Below are 26,661 nucleotides of genomic sequence, written 5' to 3'. Positions count from 1 at the left end.
CTAATAAGAAAATGCCCTACAGGCTTGACTGCAGCTATATCTTATGGAGGCATTTTCTCAACTGAGGTCCCCTCCTCCCAAAAGACTCCAGTTTGTGTCAAGTTGACACAAAACTATGCAGCACAAGCAGTCAAAAATTACCTCTGACAATGTAGGCATTTGAGTAAGAGAGGGAGGCAGAAAAACACTTTGTTATTAATTAATTTTATTCTTTGACCATCTTGTATGTATATATAATAGATTATAATCACTCTTTTGTCCACCCTCTGTTATTCCCTCCCCCTCCATCCCTACTGATCCTATTCTCAGATCCATGACTTTGGGTGGCGTTGTGACGCTGATGCATTTAGTTAAAGCAGGACCATCTGGGGGACCACTGGGCTGGGACTATGCAGTGGAGCCTGGTGAGGTCACTAGTAGGCACTAGTAGGGCAATGATGCCCCTCTTCCTGAATCTCCCATTAGCAAATCGTCCTCAATGAGAAGCAGATCCTCTTGAGCCTCTCTCCTCCACACATGTTCATGGGGTGGGGCCGGCGGGGGGGGGGCAACCTTGTGCGGGCCCAGTGCAGGCATCCACAGATGCTTTAAGGTAACTGAGAAACCTTGTATTCGATTATTCCTCCCCAAACCTTACAGTCCTCATGCATTTGCGTATGGAATTAACAGGACGCAAGGGAGACATTTCCACACGTTCTTCAGGGAGCACCGCGCTTAGCTATGGCTCTTTGTGCTACTCACACAGCAAGCAGTTAGATGAACCAGCGTGCACAAAAAGAACACGGAAACATAAAAGACCAAAAATTAAGGGATACAAAAGAAGCAATACAAAGAGGGACATTCACAGCAGCAGAACCTACCTCAAAGAAACAGAAAGATTGATTTGGGTATAAGGCCAGGGACAAGCGCCAGGGCCTTAGGTTCAATCCCCAGCATTACAATAAATGAATACAACTAATATCTGTAAATAGATTTCAAATCAGCAAACTAGCAATGCTTCTCAAAGAACTGGACCAGCAAAGGAAAGAAGTACCAAAAATCAGAGGAGAAATAGACAAGAAAAACAATACAAAAGACCAAGGAGAGTCATTTTGAAAAGATAAAAAAAAAAAAAAACTGACAACATTTTAGATGTATTAATCAAGGGTGGGCACTGGGGAAGACCCAGACAGGGCGAGAGAGAGAGAGAGAGAGAGAGAGAGAGAGAGAGAGAGAGAATGCAAGGTTTTTTTGAACTGCGGTGGCAGGTGAATCGCAGGCTTTTCAGGTAACTATAGCAGCAAGCCAGAAGCTGCAGGACTACTCCATATGAGCACCATATGCATGCCTGAGGTACCTGTGCTGGGTCAAGCCAGCACATCGGATACCCTGAAGCAGCAGCACAGGACACACAAGCACCAGACGACGTGCAGCAAGGTCCCTTCAGCAGCCCGCCTCTCGTTTCTTGCAGGCAACTCTGTGGTCTGCCCCTTAGAGTTTCTAAAAATAAGTTACCACCAATCCAATTACACAACTACATGAGTATTTACAATCACATTGTGGTCCTTGCCTGAATTAAATCAACTTCTCTTTTATTGTGGGAGGAAAGGGACCAAATTTCTTTGCAAGTACAAAGCACCAAAATCAGTCCAAGGCTCACTTTTCTGTATCACCAGCACCCAGCTCCTGAGACAGAGGGCTTTACAGGACATGCCCACCTACTATGCCAGTCATCAGAATTCCAACCTATCCAGCCAAGAATTTCTCAGCTTCACCTAAAGGGCAGACAGACCTTTCTGCTCCACTATTCTTGCCAGCACTCTCACGCCAGCAGCTACTTACCTCCAAGTTCTGCCAGAGAGCTTTGCCCAGAACAAACCCTGTAGTGTTAGGCACGATAGGGTGTTTTTGTTTTTGTTTTTGCTTTCATGGCTTCTGGTTTAGCTGCCAGATTTGAGTCCAGTAGCTCTTCCTCTGATCTCCTTTTCCAAACCACAGGCAGTCATAGCCCTGTTTCTAGAGAGAGGTGAGTGAGAACTTTAAAATATGCCATGGCTAATCCTCTGGGAATCCAACAGAGCATCAACTAGAAACGGTAGGAGGACGAATCCCCTCTGAATCCAGAACATGTCTAGGACTACATGAGCAGAGAAGCCCCTTAACTTAGAGAACATACTAAACCCACTACAAGCTGAGACTAGAACACATTGAAAATGCATTTAACATGCCTCACCTACCAAAACAGCATGGCTTGGTCTCCCTGCTGTAAAAACACAAGAATATCTGCATCGCCCTACAGTTTGCCAGACCCATCCAACACAGAGCCGACTATAATAACATGTAGAATAGCTCACATTGAATAACGTACTGATAGACAGCAAAGACGTCATCTGAAATGGTTCCATACCATTGTGAGCAATGCTATTAAACAAAGGGATCCGCATAACGCAGCAACAAGACTTTGGCTTGAAGGGAATCCCATTTGCTCACATCTTACTCATTGAAAATTAAATGAGCCCCTTCCTTAATCAACAAATATAACCCAGCAGAGAAAGAGGCAAGGCACGCCTACAAAATAACAGAAAATACATTCTGCAAGGTGGTTAAGTCCCACAAGTCAAGTGGAACTGAAAGGCTTATCTCCCTCACCTCACTGCCTACTCCAGTATCCTGGGAAGGATCCCTGGAGTTGTTACTGCCCCGGGACTAGCGCACTGGGGCTCAGGAAGGGTACTGGTGGCAGAGGCACCGGAATCCATGGGAGATAGACAGCAGGCAGAGGCACTGGAATCCATGGGAGATAGACAGCAGGAAGAGGCTGCAAGTTATCTCCAGGCCTGCGACACCCAAGCCCGCCCACATCCCCAAGGGGCTGCAGTTTACATAGTATAAATAATTCCTAAAAAAAAAACGCAGAGAAAGGGAGGCAATTTTCAAAAGCAAAGGGCATAATTCTAGCACTCTATCACTTTTAAAGGTGTGACTCAGTAACTTCCACGTGGACTTGCTCTGTGTACTAGCCAGTCTTCTCATGTAAATAGAAAAATATTCACACTTAATCTTGAATCTTAAATCTGGCTTTCACCCCACTGTGGCCACATTCAGCCGATGCCACCTCACCTTAAGAGCACTACCTTTCTCTGATTACATGCTGTTTCCCCAAGCTCTCCTATCTGTTGTGACTTTCTTGAGGGCAAGGGCAACATATTTGTTTTCGCAACTGCGGCTCACCCTAGCCCTTCCCTGCAAACATCAACCCTTTGCCCAAGGCACCTTACAAAAGCACTGCATGTGAAAAGTACTTGGAGGTGCTTCGTACTACACATATTTATTTTTGAAAGTTTTATTTTCTTTTTAAGTGTCTCTGTGTGTGTGTGTGTGGGAATCTGTGTGCTTGTCTGTGCTGAGGTAAGAGCACATGAGTGTGGGTACCCACAGCAGGCCAGATTCCCCTGGAGCTGGAGTTACAGGGGATTGTAAACCACCCAACAAGGGTGTTGGGAATCAAACTTGGATCTTCTAGAAGAGCAATATACACTCTTAACCACTGAGACATCTCTCCAACCTCTCTCCATGTTTCTAAGTAATTTCATGGGTGGCATTTGCCTCACTTTAGAGGCTGAGAAGACGAAGGGACCGAGCCACCTTACACATGCCCAGTGTACCATTGCAATAACAACTTTTACTTCCTTCATATTTCCCCACAAAACAAGCATCTATCTAGACATCCGTGATATCAAGGCATATCGATGCCATTTATACTCATACACTGAAGCTAACTTGAGATATGACACCTCCCAGACACAAACGAATGATTCTACAACAGCCTTTGAGGCTCGAAAGCAGCCATCAACCAATACATGTGACCCTTGAAACCAAATTATTCCATATATTTTGAAAGGGACCCATAGGCATGTGGCAAAGGTGACTTTCTTTGGCAACGGTGACTATGGAGTTCATATCTGCTTACTTGTTAATGATTGAAGGAGCAGCAAGGTGGAGGAGATTCCAAATAAGATTTCAAGGAAGCCAATATCCATTCTGGCCCCATCTCGGGATAATGCTTTTTTGTAAAAGGGGGCCGTTCTATAAGGCTGTCATGTTCAAAATTTAAATCCAAATCAATCGTGAAATCCCTTTGTGCCTTCCTGCTTCCACCCTGGTCGATGTGCTTTTGTGCCTTGCGATGTGCACTTGTGCCTTACGCTTACATAAAGGCTACTCCACCCATTTTAAGGGCCTAATGGATTCTAGGGAATTTATTGTCCCATTCTAATAGAACCTGGTGGGACAAGCTCAAAGGTTAGATTTCTCAACACAGTCCAGATTCCACTAGGATGGCTCCTGTGGGCTTTCCAAGAGTCCCCTGCTAATCTCAAAGTACACTATCTACTAAGAATTAAGATTTTTGAAGGGTTTATTTATTAATGCTGTAATTGGATACAGGCTGTGATCCTAGATCTAAAATGTTCTTTAAAGTAATTTTTTTATCCAAAAATAAATCTCATCTGCTGACATGGCTCACTGTTTTTGCAATCAATGTTACTTCCAGTAAGCCTTGAAGGACATTTCTCTGAGCACATTGTCCCCACCTACACTGGAAGCAGAGTCATCTACATCCAGGTCCTGGCTACTGGTGGCAGGCACACACTCTATCTTGTCTTTGTCCATAGTTTTCTACACCCTAAAATGTCATTATTTCAAAAGTGATTTGCTTTTCACTGGGCATGGAGGCTCATGCCACAATCCTAACTCTGAGGAGGGTGAGGCAGGAATACTGTTGTAAACTGGAAGCCAAGCTGGGCTACGAAAGGAATTTAAGGCCAGGCTGGGTTATAAAGTGATACACTGTCTCAAACAAAACAACAAAAACAGAAATCAACAGACAAACATTAGTTAAAGTTTCTTACATTCTTACTGTATTCATATGCAATAAAATGCATGATAAACGGTGAACAAGCTGCAATTTTCTCTAATGCATCTTTCCACTTATTTGAAATAGATCTTACCATAGTACTGTATCTTCAAATAATATTCTGTCCTTGGGGCTACTAATCCAGTTTAATCATTCTCTAAATGTCAGGTACTAAAATTATTTTTAGCCTTTCATCATTATTATTAACATTGCTCTAACAATATTTTTCTCAGTATTTTTTTTTCCTGTGCAGACAGACATCACCGGTCAGGCATGGTAGAAAAGCCTATAGTCCCAGAACTTGTCAGGCTGAGGAAAGAGGATCTCACTTTCTTGATTTTTTAGGCAAGCCTGAGTTACAAAGGGAGACCCTGTCTCAAAATTAAAAAAAAAAAAACAACAACAACAAAATGAATTACTGGACCAAGGGTATGTTCAGTAAAATGGCTTTTGTTGGCCTCTTTAGGGCAATATATCTTTTTTTTTGTTTTCAGTTCTAGAGTTCAAACCAGTCTGCACTAGCTCGAATGATAAATATTATGTGTAAATGCATAATTTTGCAGTCATATCAACCTTGTAGCATAATTTTATTCTTTAACCTATCACATTAGCTTCATTGCCTTCATTATGATAGGTGATTATTTTGCTTTTTTTTAATGCACAAAAAAAGATAGCTTCTAATCTTTGGCCACTTGTCCAAATAAAGATTGATTTTACATAATTACTTTTTATAATTTGAAGACTACCCTTCCCATACATTTGATTAAATCCTCTCTCTGTATATATTTCCATATAGTTCTTTTAAGGAAATCTTTTTGTTTTTAACTTTTTTTTTTGTGGAGGAAAGGTTTTAGCTAACTTCCACATCACAAAGGAAGTCAGGACAGGAACTCAAGCAGGACAGGAACCTGAATGCAGGAGCTGACACAGAGGCCATGGAAGAGTGACGTGTAACACTATTTTCAATACAACTGACCATATAAGGAAATTATCTTTCTTTTATATATTGGTTAAGTAAATTTGACTCAAGATATCTAATGTATCCTAAAAATAAGCCAAAGAATGCTTTCCCTTAAATACCAAATTAGCTATTTACTCTTACTCTTAATAATCATTAATTTTTAAAACAAGTATATGAATCAAAAGAGTTCTTAGGGAAAATATTGTGATATTATGAATCTAGTTTGGATATTAGTACCTCCATTTACCCAAACATCTCAAATTCAAATTAAACCTTTCCTTATTCTTTCTCTCCTTATGCACCTTACTGCTCATTAGTACACTCTGTATCTTTCAATTAGCATTGGATAGCTAAGAAGATTTTTAAATGATGGTTGAGCACGTCAATGCCATTAAATGTAGGAAAATCGGTAACTGTGGCATGAACTGTCACCTGTACAGGTCTCTGAGATTTATTGGTTCATTCACTAAACCATCTTTAGGGAAGGTGCATACAGGCAAACAAGTTCACTTGCTCAGAGAGGACCTGATTTCCCTGGTGGTTCATCCATTCAGATCTTCACCGACCAGAAAAATGTGCTCGACTTTAAGATTTTCTTTTCTGAGGACAGGGTCTTACTGCATCCCCAGTAGTATAGAACTTACTATGTAGACCAGGGCAGTCTAAAATTCATAGAGAGCCATCTGCCTTTGCCTCCTGAGTGCTGCGATTCAAGGGTGTGTCCCCCACCAGCTGAAAGTTTCATCATGAGAGACAAGACAGCAAGTTCTTATTGAATATCCTTTCCTGACATATGGTTTCTCATCATACTAGAAAACGAGATCTGGGGGTGATCTTACCTGCTTTGTCCCATGTATGCTTGCCTCCCTTCTCTGCCCCCACCGATACACCGATTCTTCACACTGGCTTATGGGTCAAACTATCTTTGGGCCTCAGGACTTTGTACTTACTATGCCTTCTGTTTGGAAAGGTTTCTCTCATATCTGGATAGCTTTACCTCTGCACTGAGTCTATGTTATAACTTAAATATTTGCTTCTCCTTGAAATTTACATGTTGCAACGCCCACCAACCCTCTGTGTGTGTGTGTGTGTGTGTGTGAGCGTAATTGTGAAAATGGAATCCTCGTGAAGGGTATTAGTGCTTTGTAAAAGAAACAGAGCAAGTATGCTCCCTTTCCTTCTGCCAACTGAAGATTCTTACTTTTCTGTCTCATTGGCCTCCCCATCTAGAATAATACTAGTGCCTAGGAGTGTGATATCTTGTTGGTTTCTAACTGGACATATGCTAAGTACTTCTTCAAACAATGGCCTCACAAAACAAATTAAGCTATCTTAGGATCAAGAAACAGCCACTGTATGTGCTCTGAGGTGTCGCAGTCATCAACCTGGCATGATAGACACCGGGAAGCCTACCTTACAGAGATGATTGGGTAGTTCTGCCACCTGGCTTTGAAATCTGACTTCAGCATCCACTTTTAATACCTCTGGTCCTTGGTTTCCTCTTCAGGAAAATGGTGATGACATCATCTACCCCCCAGGGTTTCTCTGAATATGAAGTAAGTTAATGCATGGTTATCACTTAGAAAGTGCCTAGATTATAATAGACACCCAACTTAGTCTGGGCACATATTGCCAGGGTGCTGACACTATAGGCCCGCCCTCTCTCCTCCCCTTTCTTCCTTCCTATCTTTAATCACAGACAAGTTCTCCAGTATTTATTTCTTAACATTCAGTTTCTACCACCTACTTATTGTAGCAATTTTGTGTCATTTGTGTCTCTGTGCTGTGATGACCGATATTGGTCATATGCCTGTGCTTTACTTTCACAATGGAAACCCATGGTCAGTGACCAAAAGTCCTCATGGGAACTAACTTCTCCTATCCCTTTTAATTCCATTCTTCTAAGACAGCTGTTCTTAAATTTTATGCTTTGGGTCTTGGTGATTATTTCAAACTTCTTGGTGGAGACTTAAATCCTTAGGGCTTGATTCCCATTGCACACTCTCCCTTTCCCAGGCCTGGTCTTCTCCCAAGTTTAACATACTGCTATTTTCTTTTCTTCAGTGACTTCGTGGTTTTAGGTACAAGTCTCTCTGTGTTTCTGCTCATCTTTATAGTAAAACTGTCTTCAGACATACAGCAGAATTATCAATGTAAAAACTCACTTGATAAGAACTCACAGTTAAAGATGACAATGTTATATAGTAAGCATAGTTAACTCCTAAAGAAAGCAATTTAAAAACACAAGGTACCTGTTTGAAAGACCTGTTAAGATGACCACAGTGAACAAAACTCATCATAGCAAGCACGGATGAAGAGTCAGAGCATCTGGGACCCAGTGCTGCCAGCAGGGATGCAGGTGCCATGGTATGGATCCAGCAGCTTTTAACCGTTAAGTTTTTCTCCCCATTGAGCAGATGGGGATAGGAACACCGCTGCCTTTTCATCTCTGCTTCCATAGCTCACTTCCCATCAGCTCGGCTTTGACTTTGCTAAGTAAACGTGTGCTATATCCTGCAGTCCAAACCGAGCCACACTCAGTCCACACTTGGACCAAGAAACAGCTCAGCTATAAACATGATGATACCACTGTATTCATGCCAGGCTGAGCAAACAATTCAGATCTTAGTGTCGTATTAACAGAGCCAATGCCCTGACTACAGACCCAAAGATTCCTATTCCAACGTGTTAAACTCTGAAGGCAGAGAGCACAGCCAATGGGCTGTGGGGCAGTCAGCCATTAGGATGTCCACATAAGATATGTCTTTCAAACATACTTGCTTTCTTCACACAAACATCCCCTGCAATGCCATGCTCTCATAAAGGTAATCTCCTGTAATTGGACATTTTATTAAGTGGGAACGGATGGGTAGAAAATGCAGCTGGTTTCCTCTGGGGAATCCTGTCTGTAGAGAACACATCAAGAGCAGGCTTGACCAGTGCCCACTGTGAGGTCCTTTAGCTGACAGGCCAGGAGGATGGCTCTGCTGGAAGTCCCAGAAGTTTCTTGAGAGTTTCTCTGACAGGTAGACACGTGTAAACTCAATAACAGCAATGGAAACTCAATAATCTCTGAAGTCAGAGTCACACAGTGGCCAGTCTCAAAGTCCCCTTGCCAGTGGTATCAGTGCAGAGACATGAGATGCCGTGTCTTGCAAGCATGGCAGCTCCAATTTCCTATTAGTCACCCAAAATAGCTTCTCCCATCTTGATCAGGTATTCCCCTTCTCTGTTAAGTCCGATCCCTCTGACAACTGGCACGTATCACTGGGCTATAATATTTTTATTACTGAAATTTGCACTGGCATTTGAGGAGTCCAGTTAAATTCAAACGCCTTGAAAATTCCCCAGGTGCATGGCTTCTGAGAGCATCTCTCTCACACGCAGCCTCAACAGCAGCACTCACTGAGACATGGACCCCTGTGAGTGTGGCCTGGTGCTAGGCTCCCTGCAGTGTTCTAAGTTACACCCACACAAGAAGTAGATACTTATTTAATACTGGGAGCATCACCTGCTACTCTCAGCCTTAGCCAACCAATCACCAGCTGTTAACCAGCATTGCCTTTCTTTAATGAGTAAACACGTGTTTTACTTTCTCCTTGGCACCTGTATCAAGGCTGTGTTTCAACCCAGAAAGTCTCGGCAGTCTTCAATGAGATGCTATCTTCCCAACCTCGCGCTCCAGGGCTAGGAAAGGAAGCATCTTTACAAGGGCCCTTAGTCCAGATCTGCTAACCCACCCTTGCTATAAAAAGTGATGCCCTGAGCGTGACCTCTTTCTGTAATCCCTATAAAACACATTCTCTTCTGTATGGGACACTTCTGTTCTGAGGACCTCAAAGGCCATCACTCGATTCGGCCTCTCAAATGGATCGTGCCTTTGATCGCGCCCAAGAGCCAGTGTTTAGATGTTCATTCTACGGATGACAAGAAGAAAAAGGCAGGAACGAGGTCAAGCCACTTGACCAGGGGTCATCAAAGTGTCAGCATAAGGACTGGATGAGTCAGGATTGTGCTTCTCTGAACACGGTGCTCACTGCATTCAAATTCAACTTTGGCAAATATAAGCAAATGACCTTTAGAAACACAGGAAGCTTGCTTTAACACATCAAGAGATAAACTCCTCTTGCAAGCGGGTAGGAAGGAGCTACCAAAAGACATTTTCTTCCTTTAGAGTCTAAAGACACAATAATGGCAAGTCACAAGAAGTTTACACTGGCCTTTGTGAACTTCTGAGTACTTCAATTTCTTTTCTTCTTTTTTAAAAGTAAGAAATAGAACAATAAGCTTGCAAACATTTTTGAAGCAGGCATTTTCAACTTACTTCAAGGCATATCGACTGCTACAAACCCTACAGAAGTTTAAGTTTCCATTTTCCCTTTGTTCTTCTGAAGGGGGATCAAAATAATCGATAAAACACAGCAGCAGCATCTGGGGTGTTGAAGGCGCAAAAGCTGTTAAGTTGGGTGGGAACAGAGAGCAGGCAAAGATGTGGTCCCTGACGTCAGGACTTGAGTCTGCTTAGAGAGATAAGCTTCAAGGCAGTGACAAGCCAGCCTCAGGGGAGAGCTTCAGGAGTCACAAAAAGAAGAAGAAGAATGCCAAAGAAAAAGTGGGCTTGAGAAATTGCTTCTGGGGAAGTAGGTATTCGGATCAGTGGGGTCCCAGATGCCTTCCAGAACAAATGAATATGTTCTGCACCATGAAAATTAGATGCTATTTCCTCAAACAGAGAAGAAAATAGAAGGCAATTCAGTAATAAAAAGAGAGTCTGAGCCTACGTATGAGGTAATTAAATTGCAAATTAAGATGAGCGGACAGTATGCTCTGTTACCCACACCTTTTCAGGGAAGTTTTATTTATCCCAAGCCTCTGACAGCTCACAAGCATTCTAACGACCATTGCTTCACCATTTTTCCTTCCCTCCTCCCTCCTCTTAGACTCCACCTGGAGAGCCCGCAGGTGTCTCAGCCGTATCTGCTCCCACGGCTTGGATCAGCGCCCACAACCTGTTACCTTGCCACGGCCACCGTTTCCTACCATTGCCACGACAGCCCCACCCGGCCTAGACCGTGGGCCTCTTGACTGTCCAAAGTGGGGCTCATCAAACTTCTTGTCTCCAGAGACCATGCTGCCTCTTCTCCATACACTTTCCCCAGAGAAGCATTTCTTGCCACTCTTCTAAGCGCTCAGCTAAACACCAAAGACACGCTTCCTTTGACTCCTAATGTTCTCCCAACATTCCCATCTCAGCAGGTCAACACCTCCAAGACTCCCATCTGCTCCCCTTTCGCTGTGCTCACTCCCTTTACCGAGATCTCAGATCCGTCATTAGCCTCTCTGGCCCTGGCTTATTTCCTTTCAAACCCACTTCCCCACACTGCTCACATGACTGACTGAAAACACAACCTCATCACCTGGGCTCAACTCTTCTTGTTACACCATCTTCAGAGAGAAAGCTTTGAACACAGTGCAGCTAATGTGTCCATGGTGGGGCCCCGACACACCATGTCCCAGGTCCTCCCATCCATTCTCACACACCCCACCACCACCAAGGCATGCAAGTATAAAGCACTACGATCTATGGTTCCATATCGCGAGTGTTGTATGTGGTTTACAGCTGCTGTCCCTCGAGACAGAGTTTCTCTGCAGCTTTGGAGCCTGTCCTGGAACTAGCTCTTGTAGACCAGGCTGGTCTCGAACTCACAGAGATCCGCCTGCCTCTGCCTCCCGAGTGCTGGGATTAAAGGCATGCGCCACCGCCGCCCGGCTGACGCATAAGAGTTTGGCGGTGGGGGTGGCAGCAACAAAAGTGAAGCTCCAGGAGCAAGTAAAAATGAACAAAGGAAAGGGGGGACATTAAGGTGCTTGGGGAACTGCTGAAGAAGGGCAGTTAAGAGGGGCCGGTGTAGGGAAGAAGTGAGGACAGAGAATATCTTCTTAAGGTTCGCAGCTATGCAGGCCGCGGGTGGGCAGAAGCAGGACAGCTGCAAGGGTCTAAATCTGCAAAGATAGTAACTGTGAAAACACTGAACCTGGGGAAAGAGGCAGGCTGGGGTTTCTAAAGGTTCCTGGGCACACGCTTACTCCTCACTGTGAATAAAACTCAGGGTCTTAAGAGCAGATGAGTCACCAAAAGAGACACGTGAGGTCATGAAGTTGTCTCAAATATAGCAGCCCCCCTCTCCCGGCAAAAAAAAAAAAAAAAAAAAAAAAAAACAGGAGATGGAAACAAAATTTTGACAGCACACAAGGCCACTTATTGGGACAAGGGTTTGAAAAGGTGTTCAGGCTAGAAGATGGATGGTTCAATTTTCAAAAGAAAGGGTAAACCAGATTAGCAAAGTAAGTTACAGCTTATAAAAGAATGGATTTGGCAAATATGAACTGCAGGCCAGCCCTGGGCTAGACCAGTGGTTTTCACCTGTGGGCCATGTCTCCTTTGGGATCACATGTCAGATATTTACATTACAATTCATAACGGTCGCAAAATTACAGTTCTGAAGTAGCAACGAAATAATTTTATGGTTGGGGGTCAGCACAACATGAAGAACTGTGTTACGCGGTCGCAGCATCAGGAAAGTGGAGACTCACTGGGCTAGATGCTGTTTTAAGCACTGGGGATGCGAGCATGAGATGGTGAGAGCAAGGTGACATTTAAGTGAAGGATGCGGACGAGGTCACGGGAGGAGTGTCCATCAACTCTGAAGCTGCTCAACCCAGGCGGAGGACACAACGCTGAGCTCCAAACTGCTGCGAGGAGTTCTGCCACGTGTGGGAAATGATTATTCCTCAGACAAAGTTTCCACAGAAGGAAGTGATGCATCATGCTTACATTACCAGCTACCGGGTGGGAGACCGCTTCTAAGCTGTTGCTTAACAAAATGACGAAACCCAACCGTACATGTATCTTATAAGCCGAATCTCCATTTTGCTTTCTATAAACAAACATATATGAAAGTCCTGTTTCTCTTGGCACCAGAGGCAGGGCTACCACTTGCTCCATTTCCCTTTACCCTCACCACTCCATGGAAACCATGCATCTTGAGGAAAACAATAAGTGGGCATTATTTAAAAATAGTTCTTCAAAGCAATGCCTCGCTTGTTCCTTTTCAAAGACGAATTCTTAGGCCAGAGGAAAACCTGCTTACAGCCTCTTAAAGTGAATTTTTCATCATTCATTTTCCTTGCTTTGCTGGAGGTTTGCTGATAGGAGGCAGGAAATTTGGGAGACTTCTCTGTGCAATTTCTCCAAGGAAAAAGAGAAAGGTGATGTGTCATCTATAGTTCTAAGGACCTAAAAACCGAAAATGAAACTGCCATCAAAATACCCATCCTTTTTTACCACTACAATTAAGTGAAATAAAAACGCTTAGGAAATCTTGCTTTAAATCAGATAAATTAGCAAACATGTAATAAATACTTCATAGAAAATAAAAAGGAAATGATGCCCACCTCAGCTTTAAAAGGTAGCACTTTGGGAAATGTGCCTGTTATTGGCCTTCCAACTAAGTGCAAAGCAAAGGGTTTGAGCAGAGACCTCTTGAGGTCCTCTCTCAAAAACCCCTATGGGTCATTTCCACTCTTCCTCTCTTGAAGAAAAAATAATTTCAGACGCTGGAGAGATGGCTCAGCAGCTAACAGCACTTGTTTCTCTTCCAACGGACCCGAGTTCAGTTCCCAGTACCCACATCAGGCAGCTCATCACTATCTGCAACTCAAGATCCAGGGAACCTGATGCTCTTTTCTGACCTTGGTGGGTACCTGCATGTTCTTGAATGTACACATGTGCATGCATGTGGAGAGAGAGGAGAGAGAGAGAGAGAGAGAGAGAGAGAGAGAGAGAGAGAGAGAGGCAGAGAGACAGAGAGAAAGAGTCTTTAAAAAAATGAAAAAGAACAATTTCAACGTATAAGGAATGAATCTTACAGAGTCCCATTTTAGAAAACATAGGTATCAAGTAGTCCCCAGGTCACAACATAGTCTCAACAGCCTAACAAGCAATGAATAGAGCTGTTGCTGGTCAGATCGGAAATGTCCCCGACAGGGTTACAAGTTTGAACACTTGGTCTGCAGCTGAATGCACTGTTTTGGAAGGAAGCAGAACCTTTGGCACCAGTCTAGCTAAACAGCATAGCATAGCAGGGTAGGCCTCCAGTCTGGATCTAGCTTACTCTGTTTCCTGGGTTGACCACCTGAGGCACTGCCACTGTAAGTGTCCTTTGCACAGACCTGCTTCATCCACTATGACTTCCCTGTCATGCTGAACTTTATTTCTTGAACCTGGAACCAAAAGAAATCCTCTTTGAGTAGAGCGTCCTTAAAATATATAAATGAAATCAGAGGGAGTTCAGAATAACAAACGGGGGCCAATGGGTATGGAGCAAAGAACACCGCATGCCCCATCAAAGGCTACATTCTGCTCTGTGCCATCTTACAAAGGCGGGGAAGAAGATGTGACAACTTTGGGGAGGTTTTCTAGTTGAAAAATGTCTAACATCAATGTTGTACTTCAAGGGACAGACAGCCCTCTGCAAATAGGAAATGTAGTCTGGAAATAAAACAGTCTGCCCAGAGGTTCTGCGCAACCACAGGGTCGCTCAATCGATCCCTTTTCATTTTGTGCTTATGTGGTCAGTTAAAATGGGAAGGCAATACAACAATGAAGTTCAAATGCAGGGAAAAAAAACACTCTCAAGTTGTCCTTGACATGTTCCCCCTCTTTGGTTTTTCAAGACAGGGTTTCTCTGTAGCTTTGGAGCCTGTCCTGGAACTTGCTCTTGTAGACCAGGCTGGCCTCGAACTCACACATCTGCCTGCCTTTGCCTCCTGAATGCTGTGATTAAAGGCGTGTGCTACCACTACCCAGCTCCTTGACATGTTTTTAAGAAAGGGTTTTATTTGTTTGTTTTGTTTTGCTTTTTGTTTTCATTTCTTTCTTTCTTTTCTTCTTTTTTTAAAACAGTATTTAGGTTCTTGTTAAAAATAACATAGCATAAACTTTAGGGTGAACATTATGTGAAAAAAAAATACAGAAATGCTCAATTTAAAGGTCATTGTTCACTGCTGAAGCTTATGACTCCTGTGAGACAAGGTGGCTTTATGAATCTCTCTCCTCAAGGTCCAGATTCCAACAGGTGTCTACTCTCCATGACTCACCCTGCCCTCCTGACAGAAATAAAACTTTATGGGGAGAGCCTTTACTTGGTCATTAACTCCCCATCTTCTGGTTGGCATATACAGGCCAAGAGTCCTAGATATGAGGCACACCACAGACGGCACGAGAGGTAACAGGAGATAAGACTCGGGCTTTCTACAGATCCATACAGTGGAAGTAATGCCAATCTAATGCATCAAGGCCAGTATTTATTAGAACTTAGAGGTAGGAGGGAATGTTCCGGAAAATAAGAGTATACTTCATATACTGTGGACATGCTCTTTCATGAAACCATTTTTTAAATTATAAGTATTATTTACATAGCTTTGTTTTTATTTGTTATGGTCATCATTGACTGTGTTTCTTTAAGGGCATTGACTGCCATACCAGACTGAACTCCTGTGTTCCCCCAGAGTTATGTTGAAATCTAACAGCTCTCATCTTAAAGGGAGTAAGAGATAGTCTATTCTGGAATCATTCTGAGTGACCATAGCCCAGGAACAGAGATTTAGGTTACCCCAAGTTTCACGTTGCAGTGTGTGAGTAGTTTCATGGGGTTTTTATAGTTTTTAGGGCAGAGAGCCACAAATCAAGGCACGTTAAAAATGCATTGGTGGGTACACCAGAGAGGTGGGTACATCAAGATTGTGGGGGAGGTTTTCTATGGGGCTAAAATGTTATCTGATGACACTCTTAGCTCTTGGATTGGTGGAAGCCAGTGTTCTGATAAGGTTATAATAGCTTCTAAGAGGTTTTTATTTATTATCATGCGGTATCAGTTCAGATACAGAGTGGGATTAAAAAAAAAATCGAGGCCAAAACTAGCCCAAGAAAAAGTAACTAGCCTCTGAAGCTACAAAATTCCAGTCTCTCAACAGAACTGAAATTCCAACCAGTCCATCTCTGCAAACACAGAATCCTAGAAGTTTTTTGCTCATAGCCAGACAGAGCTTTATTTCAGGAATTTTTGATCATAGTGGTTAAGAGAACATACTGTTCTTCCAGAGGACTCAAGTTCCATTCCCAGTACCACGTCAGGCAGCTCACAGTAGCCCATGGGTCTAGCTCCAGGGGTATGTGATGTTTCTAGTTTCTGTGGGCACTGCACCGTGTGCACATACTCACAACAGACATACAATACACACACACATAGACACACACAATTTAAGTCTTAAAAAAGCAATCTTCACATGGTTCTCCACCTCTCTTCCTGCCATATAAAAATATAATGTGAGGTCAGCTCTCCACAACTTCAACCCAGAAGCCAACCATGCCAGCATTCTCATCTTGGACTTTCAGCATCCAGAAAGAACCACCAGAAAGAAATTCTGTTGTGTATAAGCCATCTAGTTGGGGTACTTTGTATCAGCAGACTGAACTGAGATAGGTGGTTACCTTTTCACTGACTTTCACAGGGTCTCACTACAGTGCCCTGGCTGTCTGTGAATTTATTCTGTAGCCCGGGTTGCCATGGGATCTGTGACCCTCCTGCCTCGGCAACCCAGTATCTGGGATCGCAGGTCTGCACTGACGGCCCTGAAGGTCAGGACATCTTATGGGTTCTCTGAGCACTATCAAGATGAATGCTTTAGCATGGAAATGCTTTCCTGGACAGCTGCTTGTTTTTGTGGATGCAGGGAATATTGACGTTCTCCTCTTTGTTCTATTTTGTCATGGGAGCATACAGGCAAGCGTTTTCAATGTCATGTTATAGACTGTGGCATCCTCTTTGACTGGGAGCCACTTGATGCCATTGGTGTGCAATGAGAGGCCAGCCCTCCCACCACTGATCCCACCTCTGTCTTCTTTTCTCTGACTCACAAGAACGTCCGACTTTCACATCCTTTCCTCTGTTGCAATTTTAGTTTAACTAACTCATACGGTTCCAAGTTCAGAGTTTTTAAAAGGGTCTATGATAAAAAGCTTCCCTTCATCCCTGTTCCCAGGGAGCCAATTCATCGTCTCAGGAGCATCATCCTCGAAATGACTGTGGGCAACCTTTCTTGGGGATAATTACTGCAGGGACCATTACAGAAAAGCTGATCACTACAGTTATGCTACCAAGCAGCAGAAAGCTGGAGAAAGTCCACGGGCAGCATTAACAATGTGCAGTGGCGTGCGGGACATCTGTGCATTTCCTCTTTCTCTCCTGGGATTTTGCAAAAGTTTTGTTTTGTTTTTCAAGAGATGAAAGCAACGCTACTCGTTTGATGTGTCTATTCGACACTTTTAGATATGCTGGCACTGTGCTGCTGAGGACATCACGGGGGAAAGACACTCATGGTGTGTAGTCTACCCTTCTGACGCTGAGGGCTTCTAGGGGCACTGAGTTCAGCAGACACAGCACCGAAACCCTTCCCAGGGAGCAGGCAGCCCTGTCTCCGATAGAAAGGTGGTGAGAGCCTCCTTCCAAAGCCGCCTGAGGACTACCCCAACACATGGCTACTCTAGGCAAGACACATCCCAGACGGAGCCACACAGGGCTACAGGGAAGGTCAGGAACGAGCTGGTGCTCAGCAGAACTGATCACCAAATAGTACAGAAGAGACTGCTTAGCTGGAGACCGGAGTGACAGAGCTGGGACTCCACAGAGCCCTTCAACCAAGTCCGTTATCAAAAATGCACTTACAGAATAGAGGACAATAATGCTACATCTTGACAATGACAATGAAAAAACCTAAACCAGGCGGTGGTGGCACTTGCCTTTAATCCCAGCACTCGGGAGGCAGATGCAGGCAGATCTCTGTGAGTTCGAGGCCAGCCTGGTCTACAAGAGCTAGTTCCAGGACAGGCATCAAAGTTACAGAGAAACCTTGTCTTGGAAAAACAAAAAACAAAGCAAAACAAAAACAATGAAAAAACTGCCTGCTTTTAACCCATGTCCTGATCACTTGATGGAGTCTGAATTCAAATGTAATAGAATTGGTTGTTTATTGGAGAAAATTTCAAAATGGAGCAATACTCAGGCAGCGGTACGGTTACTACTCACTACACTTACTGAGGCTTACAATGAAAATTCAAGTCACAAAGACTGGTTGGTATGGAAGAGAGTGAATTGGTTTAAAGTTGTGGACCAGGAGAGCGAAGACCAGGGGTTCTCAACCTTCCTAATGCTATGACCCTTTAAGACCGTTTCTCATGTGGTGACCCCTGACCATAAAATTATTTTCTTACTGCTTCATAACTGTAACTCTGCTACTGTTATAAATCAATCATAATATAAATATTTGTGGGGTTTTTTTGTTTGTTTTTTGAGACAAGATGTCTCTGTAGTTTTGTAGCCTGTCCTGTTCTGGAACTCACTCACTTTTTTGTTTTGTTTTGGAGACAGGGTTTCTCTGTAGCTTTGGACCCTGTCCTGGAACTAGCTCTTGTAGACCAGGCTGGCCTCGAACTCACAGAGATCCACCTGCCTCTGCCTCCCAAGTGCTGGGACTAAAGGTGTGCGCCACCACTGTCCGGCTTAATATTTGTGTTTTCTGATGATCTTAGGCTATCCTTGTGAAGACCAGGCTGGCCTCGAACTCACAGAGATCCACCTGCCTCTGCCTCCCAAGTGCTGGGACTAAAGGTGTGCGCCACCACTGTCCGGCTTAATATTTGTGTTTTCTGATGATCTTAGGCTATCCTTGTGAAAGGGTCATTTGATCCCCAAAAGGGACTGCGACCCACAGATTGAGAACCATTGGTATCAACAAAGCATCTACTCTTCTTAAAGAGAAAGCCCAGTTAAGAAGAACCCTACCACTTTGCACTGACAAGAAAGAAATTGTCTTGAAGGAAGGATCCTTTTCCTGTCCACGGAAGACTCAATCAAATTCAGTCAAGAGGAAGACTGAACTTCATGAAAATGCCACCAACAGGGTGTTGTCTGCTGGGAAATAATCACCTGGGGAAGTGTTTTTCCAGGTTTAGTCACCAAGGTACCCAGAAATCACTACAGCTGTGATAAAGGAGGCCACACTACATCACCATCTGGCAAAAGAGCTTGGCAACGCTGTCCATATGGTCCTGAATTTACAGGCGTGAAATATCAAAAGTTACGGCATCACAGAAGTTTGCACCAAAGTTCAAGAAGGTCACTGAGGCCAGGTAAAGTATGGCCTGTCAGATTTCTTGTAAGGGGGCCTTGAGAAGACACCCTGTGAAGCTGTGAAGGCAAAGCCCAAGCTGCAGTGGAGACCCCAGAACGTCGGGCATGTCAGGACCATAAGGTTCACCAGGAAAACTGTAGGCACAGTGTGGAGCTGGCTTAAGGGAACAGAACAGGAGGCGCGTAGAGTGACTGAAGGCTGTTGGAACACTAAGACTATCAGGAGCTCTAATGCTGGACCTGGAACTAAAGGATGTGGTACTTGCCCTGCTCATGTTCAGTTTTGCTTGGTCTGCTCATTCCCCACTGCGCTCCTAGTCACCGCTTCATGGAATGAGGTTGTTTATTAGTGTCACTGTATGTTGGATATATGGAGCATGTCATTTTATAAGGGAACAAGGTAAAAGGCTGTTTTGAGTTCTGGAGGAGACTTTGGACTTTTGAGTAGTGATGAAACAAAAGCCTATGAGGAATTCTGGGTAGAAATGAATATATTTTTGCAGTATGCGATGGCCAGGAGCCTGTGGGGCCAGAGATGCAATGTCATGATTTGAAGCGATGCACTCCAGTGACAAGGGTCACGTAGGGCAGCCCATCTTCATTTTTAATTTGACTGGTTTGAAATCACCAACACACCTCTGGGTATTTTGGGGGTGTTTCCAAAGACAACCACCATCCAGCAAAATTTTTATTTATATTAATCTTCTTGCCAAAGGAGACAAGTAACTAAATAGGAGTCTTAAACTATATTAGTTTTTCTAATTACTTTAAGAAAATGAAACTACAGAGACCAGCCTGGTCTACAAGAGCTAGTTCCAGGACAGGCTCCAAAACCACAGAGAAACCCTGTCTCGAAAAACCAAAAAAATAAAAAAATAAAAGAAAGAAAGAAAATGAAACTACATTAAAAAGTTGGAGTTTATTGAATAAAGCCTGTTTCAAGTGATAAAGAGACACCGTAAAGTCCTGGATCTGCTTCCCACCAGTCTGGTTGGTATTTCTAAAATGACTCAGAAAGAATAGAATCACTGAATAATTAAGAAACATCCTGAGATTTTTAAACATTAATTTGGAGGTGGCTGACACATTTTAAAATTTCTCACCACTTATCATATCCCTAAACCCAAGAATATCAACATAAACAGAACAGGATAAAACCCAAGACTATCAACACAAACAGAAGAGGATGCCAAACCTTTCCCACTGACGGAGAGTTGCCTAATACCTGCGACATGCTTCCTACTCCCTCAAAGAGGTCATATGATGGTGGGCACAGACTCAGCAACAAAAATAAGAGGTATGAATTAAGCATGAGAAACCCATCATATTGCTGGGCAGTGGTGGCACACAACTTTAGTCCCAGCATTTGGTAGGCAGAAGCAGGCGGATCTCTGAGTTCAAGGCCAGCCTGGTCTACAGAGGGAGTGCCAGAACGATACACAGGATTGTCTCAAAACCAAAAACACAAAGAAAGAAAAGAAATCCATCACACAGCATGTTCAACCCATTGTATTTCTTGCGCCAGTCTATCTGCGAAGCAAAGAAACACATTTCTCTACATGTCTATGACTAGCGATGTCTTTATGCTGCTTTTGAAACTCATCCATTAGCATTGCTGGATGTAGCTTAAACACCCCCTCTCTTCTATACAAAATAGATGAACGTTCTACCGTTCCTTTCTCCAAACCTTAGTTTCACCCCAAGGTAAATTACATCTCCCAGGCTCCCAGCACTCTCAATTAGAATCCTCACCTGAGACTCATATCGTATCCCAAGAGTAACCCAGTTTGAAGAGAATCTATGGATGTACCTTTGCCCATTCTGATGAAGTCATGCACAGGATGATAACGTTGAGAATAAATCGAACAAAACTGAGGTTGGCGCATTTGTTTACTTTTAGTAGGACATGGCTGAAAAAAAAAACAACTTAATGGCATCACCTATTCTAAAAAATATGCTTGAGGTTGATTTGAAAAACAAAAACAACAAAACAAAAAAATACAGAAAAATTAGTAAGACAAAATGATGCAAAGGTCCTCCAGTCCTTTCCCTGGATTTCAGCAGAAACACCTCCAGATTCAGAGATAAGAGCACAAGCAAAGGCTGTGCTCAGCTACATAATGTACTGGGCAACTCCAAAGAATTAAAAGGGCTCCTCCAATCCAGCCAGTGCATTCCTTACAAAGGGAAATGGTTTTTCTTGTAACAAATAACACATTTAGGACTTGATGTTTTTCAGAGAACAATAAGGAAGGCTGTAGCCTCCTCCCCCCCCACACACACACAATTATTTTTTCTGCTTTGAATTACAGTTTAACAGGAGTACAACCAAATGCAAATGAGATGTATGCATATTTATGATTTTACTGGCTGGGTGACAGACAGGGGCCACCTTTAGTGGCTGCCTTTATTTACCAGCACAATTTGTTTCTATTCAAACAAATCCCTTTCTTCAAGCCCTGGATGGAACAAAGTATTAATTATGAATCTGCCAATGTATCTTAGTCATGAGAATAATAGAATATGGATGAGAATGGACATTTATTTAGACAATAATATTTTAAAAACAAATAGAAAACCACTTTAAAATATACCTGCTCCATAAATTATCGGCAAACAAGTTTTCCGAAAATCTCTCAGGTTTCTAAAAGTCAAAACTGCACCCTCACAACTTAGAAAGTAAGCTTCCCTAACAACGCTGCAGTAGCTCTGGCCTTGGCCCAGCACCCACATGACCATGAGCCAGTCAGTTTCCTTCCTAACTCTTCAGCTGTCGTACCTGTAAATAAACGGTCTATCTCCAAACAAGTTAATGCTGCCATTCAAATTCTTTATCAAAGGGAAAAAAATATCCCAACCCCCTAATAAAGAGCAAGGTCTATGAGCAGTATTTCAGACCCACTGTGGAAAGAGAACAGTAACTAGGTTGGTTTCACTAATTAGGTTTCTCCTGCAAAACCACGGAGCCAGTGTTAGTTGTTACTGGAAAGCACCTCAGCAACCTTGAGTAAAAAAGAGACAAGTCCGTTCATAAAAGGACGCAAGACAGTTTCTGGGGATGGACCCTTTAGCCAGCTAGTCGTTACTCACAAGAGGTGGACAGGCATGAAAGGGAGCATCACACAGAAGGCATGAGGATAGGAAAACCTGCTTCATGAGATGAACTCAGGAGACGACACGGGTGATCACCAACGGGCTCCCGAGAAGGCACAACTCTCTTCTCACAGGAAAATTACCTTCCGTGCTGGGAATTTACATGTGAGGTATTGTATGTCTTACAGCATGCTTTCCCTATGAATGATCTCATTCCCTTCTATTAACCGAACAGCCGGGGGAGGGGGTATTTACTATATGCAAACTGCAAAACTTTAAAAAAAAAAAATGACTTGGCGGTGGTGGCACATGCCTTTAATCCCAGCACGAGGGACGCAGAGGCAGGTGGATCTCTGAGTTTGAAGCCAGCCTGGTCTACAGAGCAAATTCCAGGACAGCCAGGGCTACACAGGGAAACCCTGTCTCAAGAAAACCAATTAATTAAATGAATAAATTAATAAATGTGTACATATACTGTTGAAGTACTGACCCAACTTGTACCTGAGAGTACTTCACCCTGAGTACTTTAACGTCAAACAGAAGCACTAAACAACTTAGGTGGGAAATTAAACAAACATGCAATTTTCTTTCCCTCCAACAAGTGGTCCACAGTCCAAGTCAGAAAAAGTAAACTGAAGCTGGCATCCATGATCAACTAAACCCCTTGGCTGACTCAGGGTAGACATTTTTCTACTCCTAAACTTGAGAAGAAAAGGACCAAAAGAAGTAATACCGCCCTGCTAGACACTACAGAATGCTAAAGCTGGCAAAAGAAACAGAATCCCATAGGCACTTCGTTTTGTACGGGAAAGATTTTAGGCTTGAAGGTGGTAAGTCTGGTACAAAAGCTGTGTTGGAGTTAGAGCCTAGGTCACCAAACAGCACGCTGAACAGCATGACCTCATCCTGATCAGAAGTGACAGAAAACACAAAAGCACCAAGCTGCCAGGAGATTAGATGAACTCTCTGGTCAGAACCTCCACGCAGAGGAGAAGCGACGCGCAACTCCCAAGGTTGTCTGACCCTGGGTTTCCTCACATCTGCAACACGTGAGTGACAAGTCACAAAGAGACTGTACTGGCCACCACAAAGGGAAGACAAGTCTGGTTATTAAAAAACAAAACAAAAACAAAAAACCACCAAGACTTCAAGTACAGAGCTGGCTTTGAGTTAGGAACAGTAAACCTGGCTGGGACTCTTAACAGCCACTTGTCACTGTGATAAATCCCAGAATCCGAATGTCCCAGGCCTCCTGCAAATGTGGGATCATCATCTTTATCTCGTCCCCCTCAGACACAATTGAGAATCAATGAGAATACTGAAAAGTATGTAAAACCTGCAAAACACTAATGCAGCTATCAGGTGGCGTTCAGTCCCTCCGGTTTTCTTAGTTTGGACAAAGATGTAATGTGGCTGGATCTGTGAGTGTCAGACAGCTTTCCTTCCCAAGATGGACATCACATATCAAGAGCTGACTGCCTGCCTTTCCCATCCGTCCTCAGGGGTCGCCACCTTTGCTCTCATAACCAGCATTTCCTTCAGCTCAGAGGTCATAGGTGACACTTAAGGGTCAGTCTTGAACTTGGTTGGGCAAGATTTTTTTCCAGCGGTTCCTATCAGCTGGTAGCCCTCTAACAAAAGCTTCCACAAACCCCCATTTATTTTATCACAGTGGAGTCGAAGGAAAACCAATCCTTGGACTTTGATCCACTCCAACAACTGCAAAAACACTACAGCCTCTCCAAAGAACAAGAGGGAAGTCTCCCGGAAGAGGGACAAAAGGGTCCCTCCGAGCTGAAGTTCAAGAGAAAGGAGTTGGATCACTACTTAGGTCCTTGGCAGGAGGGGGCGGGGGCATTCATTTTACAGCGGGGACCTCTACCTAGCTGAGAATGTCATCTAGGGCCAGCGTCAGGGGTGTTACCTGGGGGCCAGAGCTTTAAATGGCATCACACTAAATAGCAGATCCGTGTTCAAAGCCCTGATTTCAGTAGGCACGAAGGAAAAAATTCACTGACCTACCCAAACAACTTCTCCGGAACAGGTTTCTACCCTAGCATGCTGTGCAAGGCAGACAGCCCGCTTGGGCGGTGGGGCTAAGCAATGAGAGAACGCTCATCTGCATAGATGAGAGATAAGCAGTTTGTTGTCTTGGGTGCTGACGACTCCTGGCACCAGAGTGGCAAATCCAACTCCAGCACCCTCCCACCCCACGGCCCCATACTCCCAGTCCCCTGCTCCAGATGTTGAAGCTTCACGTTGCCTGGGCCAGTGGAGAGAGGGGCCCCATAATAAAAGTCCCTGGCTGTTTTTAGGCTGGAACCGTACCTCACCTGTTCCACCCAGCGCCAAAGCCAGAAATCACCAGAATACTGACTCACGCAAGCCCCTGTGGACATCCCAGGGGCGCCTAACAAGTTCGCGGCTGTTTAGTAGCAGGGGAGAAAGATGGGGACACCTCTCCCACTGCAGCCAAACTCAGTAGACTGCCCTGAAACGAGGGTGGGGGCTCAGGCTTAAGTGAGCCACAGTGATCCGCGGGTGTCACTGCCACCCCAGGGATCGGGGCAGGGAACCGGTGGGTGCCCACCGGGAATGCGCAGCTGAGGCCCCCCGAGGTACTAAGGTCCCCGTTCGGGAACCACGGGCGCCCCCTCCATGTCACCCCCAGCACAACTCGGACAGTCAAAGTGGCAGGGTGGAGAGGTCAGGTCTCAGCAGAGACACAGCCCCAGGCGCGGCGGCTAGGGAGGGTGTAGGCAGGGTTGCCGAGGACGCGCAGGAAACTTACCTCCCCCGGCCGGCGTTCTGGAACCTCAGCGACCGAGACCAGTTGCGCCACGGCGAGCAAGTTGTCGGGTAGTCGCGGGTTCCTGGGTGGCTGCTGCGGGCAGCGGGTGGGGCGGAGCCGGGGCAGCGCCGGAGGCGGGCAGGTGCCGGGCCCTGCCGCGGGGCCACACTCGGCTCGGACACGCGGTGACGGGGACGCGCGGCTGCGAGTGTGCAATGCGCGCGCGCCGCGGCCGGTGTGCGTGTCCCCGCGTTCCCCTTCCTTCCCGCCGCTCTTCTCGCCGGCAGAGTGGCAAGCGGACCACAAGGACCCGGCAGCCGGGGGTCGCAAGGCGAGGCAATATCCGGGGAGGAGGCCGAGGAGTGGCAGCACCCGCCGGCCTCGGGTCCCCGCACGGCGCGCCAGAGTCCGAGCGAGGCGGGCGGCGAGCAGGCTGCGCGGCGGCAGCGACTCCGGGAGGCTGCAGGCCCCGCCCGCCGGCCGCCTAGGCTCTTCCCCTTTTCTCTCCACCCACTGCTCCATCCCGCACGCCCTGCTGGAAAGCCAGACCGGTTTGCAGCGACGGCGGGCCCCGCAGTCGAAACAAGTGCCGGAGTCAGTGCGTGGGGACTATGCACCCTGTGCCGCTGCCCGCAACCTGGACGGGGGTTGGGAATGGGGGGCGGGGAGGGGAGAGGTGAAGCGGCTCCCTGAAATTAGCAGGATCCCCCGAAGCTCTAGGGCTTCTAGGTGCTTCTCCGAGTCCTGAAGCCCCACTGCGGAGCTCTGTATTGGGGTAGAGCCTGTTCCTGCCCCAGGCCACTGAACCAGGTTATGCCTGACTTGACTCCTCTTCCTTGGAGAGCTAGCACTTAAGTACAGGCTCCCTCTTCCACGAGGAAGAGACAGGCAAAGGTTCTGAGACCACAGCTGTCCCCCTTCTGAGGATAGCAGGTGTGTTAAGGAAGGTAGATCTATCCAACAGGTAGGGATAGGTTAGTGAGGGGTCCCGCGCAAATGCGCAGCAATGGGGCGCATCTGCTGGAGCTTCTTAGAATCTCACCTAAGTTAGTATAACTGCAAAGAGGATGGGGACCAGACCTAAATATGTGTGTGGCGTTATTCTGTCCTGGACATTAATATTAAATTTATCAAATAGGCACAGGAAGGTAGCGACTCCTTCCAGTTGGGTCGAAGCAATTGGAGCTTTTCAGCTTCATCACTTCCTTCCACTTTTCCCTTCTCAAGTAGTTGTGGGAAATAGAGCTCACGTTCTGTGCGGTGGAGGATAGCATTTGATGATACTTGCTTGAGGGGGGACACTCCCTTGAGATTCTGCAAGGAACACTGTCTGCAGTTTTGAAACCTTTTACCACCACCCCCACCAACTCCAGTGATTTTTGTCGTGGTTTGCTATCACTCTGGGATGAAGAACAATAAATCCGTTGTAACAAAAATTGATTTAAGGTTTTATTGAAGTGAAACGGACAAATCAAATAGATGTGAATTGTTCTTTGGCTATATTCCCAGTGTATTTCTTCCAGGTGTGTCTGGCAACTACTGGAGATTCAGGGCACCATTTATTCAGGACCCCTCTGCTTGGGTCCTGGCATCCTGAACTTATTAAAGTACAGAGTAAGAGCATGTGTGGTCCAGCTTGCACGCTTTTCAGATGAGAAAACCATGGCTCAAA

General features: G+C 44.9%; 1 protein-coding gene across 3 annotated transcripts in view; it reads right to left on the bottom strand.

The window, feature by feature from the left end:
• The window catches only part of Pip5k1b (phosphatidylinositol-4-phosphate 5-kinase type 1 beta), a 265,393-nt gene extending 239,965 nt beyond the window's left edge, over nucleotides 1–25,428 (bottom strand). For all 3 annotated transcript variants that reach the window (XM_057777561.1, XM_057777562.1, XM_057777560.1), the window contains exon 1: nucleotides 24,990–25,428. The gene's annotated coding sequence lies outside the window, so the exon portion shown is untranslated. The remainder of the gene's footprint in view (nucleotides 1–24,989) is intronic.
• Between the last annotated feature and the right edge of the window lie 1,233 nt (nucleotides 25,429–26,661).

Source organism: Chionomys nivalis, chromosome 8 (genome assembly GCF_950005125.1).
Source record: "Chionomys nivalis chromosome 8, mChiNiv1.1, whole genome shotgun sequence".
NCBI classification, from domain to species: Eukaryota; Metazoa; Chordata; class Mammalia; order Rodentia; family Cricetidae; genus Chionomys; species Chionomys nivalis.
Note: the sequence above shows the minus strand (reverse complement) of the source record. Positions and strands in the feature narration are given on the sequence as shown.